Source organism: Calonectris borealis, unplaced genomic scaffold (assembly GCF_964195595.1).
Source record: "Calonectris borealis unplaced genomic scaffold, bCalBor7.hap1.2 HAP1_SCAFFOLD_73, whole genome shotgun sequence".
NCBI classification, from domain to species: Eukaryota; Metazoa; Chordata; class Aves; order Procellariiformes; family Procellariidae; genus Calonectris; species Calonectris borealis.
The window spans coordinates 590,949-596,485 of record NW_027441475.1 but is presented as its reverse complement, the minus strand read 5'-3'; the positions used below and the strand labels follow the sequence as shown (position 1 = coordinate 596,485).

The window sequence follows — 5,537 nt, the reverse complement described above, 5'->3', positions numbered from 1 at the left end:
CTGTTCTTTCTTAGAAACTAAAGGACTCCATCTGGTACCTATTTGTAATACTAGCGATACACAGATTGGCTAAAGTTACCTTCGTATTTTGATGGTTGATTATTTATGAACACAAAACTGTAGTACAGACTTCCTGGTTTTGATACTTATGTAGCAGAGACAAACTATCTGAGGACTTCCCCTTGCACGGTCGTGTTCTATATCTGTAAGCCTTAGAGTAATTTGTGACAAAGTAGAAATGGGATTCTGGGGGGTTTTTTTAGTTGCACTGAATGTACCAAGAGACAACGGTTTATGTATATGAGTAAATTTCCAGATTCACTCGACTATCAGAACATAAAGTTTTGATGTTCAGGTTTTATAATCTGTTTTCAGTGCTTTATGTTTTTGGTACAAGTGCTGTATTTGAAGTTCTGATCACCTTTATTTCTTCTTCTAGAAGTCAAACTGAGCCAGTAAGTGGAACATCAAAAGCAGTATGTAAAAACACAATCTCACACTTTTTGCTGCACGCTGCACTTAAGGTAGCCTTGGATTAATTTTCCAAACATTAACTTAATAGCTTTTCCAGTAAAACATAGTATATGTTGTAAATACAATGTATTTGATTCAGCATAGTAGAAACGGAGTAATGCCATCATTTGCACAGTTCTATCTAATGTGAATATTGGTGTTTGTGCCTAGTAATGCATTGTATTTCATACTGGATATGCTAGACTATTTCCTGAACGACTTTGTGTTGTACAGATAATGTACAATCGTTTTTAGATCACGTAGGTTCAAGGTTTGCACAACTGAACATGGTTTTTGAAAATGTTATCAAAAACCACTGAGAAACCATTATTGTTAAACATGGTACTGTTTCTTACTTTTGACTTGGGGGTTCAAACAAATACCAAAACCAACATGTCCCACACGTTTTGAGGACAGTTCTGTGCAGCTAAATGCTTCCTTTTCATGTCCTTAAAGACTTGGGTATTTGTTCCTGAAACTGTATAATTGAAGCGATATTGTTTGAGTGCATAACTGAGTGCATAACTGTCTTTAATAGATTGCTGTGAATTTAAATATCGTTGCTACACAAAGTGGTATTCTAAAGTTCTACATTTGACCTTTCCGCTTTATCAGATGAAGCAGTTTAGTTTAATAGTTTGTCTGCAAATGAAAATACGTAAAACCCAGTGTACAAATTTTGGCACAAGGTTAGAGCCTGGTGCATTTGTAAAGGGTAAAATCCCTGTCATTTTTCTTAACCTCCGCCTGCAGTACGTTTTTGGATCTGGGTGACTTCAGGGCTGGATGCTGCTTTAATTTCCCAAAGGCTAAGCTTTTCTTTAGGATACTGCCACTTTGAATTTACATTTGGAAAAGGGGCAGCGTTTTTCTTCAGGTTTGAAGACACTGTCGTTCTGCTGCTAAAACAGAAATAAGTAACACAAGGAAATACTTGGCTGATTAGTTTACAAACCACACTGAAAAGAAGTTTCCTGTAGTGATGCTTCCTTTTCAAATAAATATTTTTTAAAAATCCTTTTTAGCTGAAAATTGATAGCTTCCTTACCCCTTCGACTTTTAAGCAGCTGTGAGCATTTGACAAGGGTCCCTCTCTGAGATATTCTGGAGCAATAAGTTGATCTCCAGCGGGTTTGGTTAGTTTAGCTTCTTCTCCTTAACCACATAGGCACTCTTAAGCTGTCACAGGTTTGGACTTTGTTTTGAACAAATACCAACTACACTAGGTTGGAAATGGCTCTTTCAGTGACACTCGGAGGATATAGTGCAGACTGTCAGACTACAGTAGAGGTTAACTATTGCTCTGTTTTTGATTGTAGAACTTGAATGTGAGTTTAATTTTTTGTGAACAGATTGATGACTCTTCTGCATCTATTTCTCTGGCCCAGCTGACTAAGGTACATATATATTCCTAAAAAAAAGTGTTTGCTTTGTATTTTTAAATCTTATACTGTGATCTATAGCTGGAGAACTGTTGTCATGTGAACAAACCTTTAATTTAATTTTTAATAATTTAAAGTATTTCTTTTAACTTTAAAATGTGTGTATATTTTGATACTATCCTGGTAAAGAGTAGTTGCCAGTTTGGGAAGATAGAAGGGGGAGGACCTTATCAGCCGCAACGTAATGTTGCAGTATTACTCATCTTCAAGACACAAAGAAGAAGCACTTCAGAAGCTGTTTACCGTTTTTCATACTTTTCGTTCATTTTGCATTGGAAAGTAACACAATTTTCACAGAAGAATTTAATTGGCTGTAAGTGACGGACATTTCAGGGGGGTTTGCAAGAGCCAAAATAGAAGCGTTTCTGGAACACGGACAACTGCATGGCTATTTTTGAATTTCTAGGCGCTACAGTTATAGATCCATGCTTTGAATGCTGCACAATTTCATACACTGTAGTATATATACAGTGGACAACACAATCTAATTTGTTTGATCGCAGACTGTGTAAATTGTGTAAATGCACCTAATTGTTTACAGGAAAATACTGATGCGTATGGGTGGCATATTAGCAAACGTGACCTTCTGAAACTGTTGTAATGCCATGTTTTGCTATGGAACTGCTTGCATTTTTTGCTCAACAACATGTAACTTTGTCTGGGAAAGCACTAGGGATTGCACTTTGTGAAAAGGCGTAGTGCTAGCCAATTAAATTACTAGTCTTTAAAGTTACAAAGATTAGAGAAGGCAGGGCCTAATGCAGAGGAGCTAGTCCTTTCTTCTGAAAATAAAGGCTGGAGTTCCTTTCCCAGAAAGAAAAATCTCTTCCCACTGGTAACTTCTTCCCTCTCTCACTGCAGAAATTAAATTGTGGACATTTGGTAAGAAAAAAAAAAATAGTTTGGAAGGTAGCCACCAGGAGAAATTGGTCTCTGTTAGCGCTGTCCCTAAACATGTCCTTGGTTCTGTAAACTCAGGTGAAGTTTTACTCTAAAATGTGAAAAACTGTCCAAGTGGTGTACACATTTAAGCTTTTGAGAAAATGTAAGTATTTCAGAAAAATAGAGGAACATAGGATAAAGCAGCTCCAGATGGTTCCTTACTCTAACCTCCTCAGTGCAGACTGGCTTAGCATGGAGGCAATGTGTTGTAAAAAGTTTTCTGTTTTATTATGCATTAAATGCCATCTTGAATTTTGGTCTATTCCTAGTAATGTCTTGTGGGTTTTGGATGTGTTTTGTAAACGGCTTGGGTTCAAACAAATTAGTCAAGTATCTGTAAAGTCTTCTGTAAATGTTAATGGAAATGACTTCATAGATGTCGATCTGGATTATGTTACAGTTGAGAAAAAGCTGTGTATATGAAACAGCCCTTTAACAAAATGCTGAAACAAGTTGGTTGCTTTTGTGAATGAATGCATCTAAAACCAAAACCATGAGTGGTTGATCTGAATGATAGGTGCTTGAGGGTCCAAATCATTTACAGTCACTCCCTTAGACCCTGCTTGTATCTGTACTAGTGTGTAATAAAAACATTTGAACAAATACTACTTTAAAAAAATCAGCTGGCTTCAATAATTTGAAGATCCAGTTCTGCATAACATTTATATTACAATTTGTATGTTAAAAGGACACGGTCAACTGGAAAAAAACTGCAGGTTTTGCTTATTGTAGTTAACTTGCTTCCTATGAAGAAGTTAGTGGGGGGGAACATGAAGAGCCTAAGGTTTTGAGTGGCCAGGAATGCTCTTTTCAAGTAGGTTAACAGGCACATAAACAGCCTGTGATGATGTAAGGACTCCCCAGAACATCTTTTGGACAACTCTGTTTCATATAAGCAGCTGTTTTCATGCAACCTCAGCTGGCGTTGTGCTGCTCTTTACAGGGTTGGGTGAGTGGTGTTCTCTTTGGCAGTGTGGGCTTAAATGTGTTTCTAATGTATGTGTCAAATAATTACCTGTTAAACAGAGTGCCAATCTGGCTGAAGCCAATGCTTCCGAAGAAGATAAAATAAAAGCTATGATGCTACAGTCTTGCCAGGAATATGATCCAATCAAGTAAGTCAAATGATAATGTCAAATCTGTTCTTTGAAGATTATGGAAAAATTGTAGAGAAGTTTGTTTTAACGAGAGAGACACGTGCATACCTTTTTCTTCTTTGCCCCAAACCCTTTTAGTTACATGCAGAAACCCTGGGGTCCACCTCCACCATCATCTGCTTGCTTTCGTTGCGGAAAACCTGGCGACTGTATAAAGAACTGCCCAACAAATGGGGTAAGACTGTGGAGGACTTCTGGTGTTCCTTAGCTTTTCATTTTTTTACCTTGGCAGTTACGTAACAAATCCATGAATACTCATATTAAGAATTGTTTCTCTTGGGGTGAAAGACAGAGGTTCATAGGGCAATGTTGCAAAGCCCTTCAAAATCCAAGGGAAACCTGGCATTATAAATGTAAACTTTTCTTTTTTCTAGGTCATAGACATTAAGTATGTCCACAGATCTTGCTCTGTGCACTTTCATGCATATTTTTATATATTTCAATATTACTGGAAATGTTTCTGGTTTTAACTCTGTTTAATGACAGTTCACAGTTTTTAGTATTTCATGTAAAACCAAGATGTTTCTGTTGACCCCATCTATTGAATATTTGTGCTCTGAATTGCGCTTTGGAGGAGGAGCGGGTTTGTATCTCTTTTCTGAGGGGATGGTGAGCTAAGGGATATTTCACCCTTAAAGAACCTGAACTTAAGCCAAAGAATGGAATGAGTTCAAAACACTGCTCAAGCCTTTGGAACATCCTGGCTATATTCATTTAGGAAAATAAGTATTTTAGTCGAGCAACCCTTATGCTGGGTAAAAGGAGAGGATTAAAGGCCTTTGCTGCTTAAAATAATCATTGAAATGTCGTTTTAAGTGTGGGTCTTAAAAGGAGATACGTCTGCATTTCTTTTCTTAACAGGACAAAAATGTTGAGCCTGTTCTCAGAATTAAAGAGCACAGGAATTCCAAGGAGTTTCATGATGGAGGTGAAAGACCTCAATACAAAGGGTGCTATGCTGACAAACACTGGAAAATACGCAATACCAACTATTAATGCGTAAGTATGGAATTAATTGGACTGGCCAAAAAGTGAGCGAGAGAAACCATGCGTGCATGTCTGAGTGGCTATGCAACCAAGTTGGCCAGCATCTGTAATTACGGGGCAGGAAGCACTGTCATTGTGCTTAACCATAGAATCTGGGATACTTTTGAATATTAAAATAGGGTGGTCCTGCTGTTCGTGCCCCTGGAAGTTGGTTAAACGTGTGGTATGCTAAGAATCCGTATTTCTGCAAAACATTTCAGTAGTGTTTGCAGTGGAGTCGTTCTCTCTGAAAGCTCGTTTTGCTTTTGGTTTATGTTTCAAAGGCTTCTTGCAAAATTTAACAAGTAGCTGTTGGACTGAGATTTCCGCCCCCTCTGACTTTTATCAAATCCCATGTGTGAAACAGACTGAAGTTTTCCTGTTGCTATAAACTAAGAAAATACTGCTGTGTGCTGACAGGAGTGGCTGTTTTAAAATGCACTTGGTAGCACTTCTG

The 5,537-nt window shown here is 37.7% G+C and overlaps 1 pseudogene; it reads left to right on the top strand.

Moving 5' to 3' along the window:
* The first annotated feature begins 439 nt into the window (after nucleotides 1-439).
* Nucleotides 440-5,057, top strand: LOC142076609 (E3 ubiquitin-protein ligase RBBP6-like; annotated as a pseudogene).
* Nucleotides 5,058-5,537: the final 480 nt, after the last annotated feature.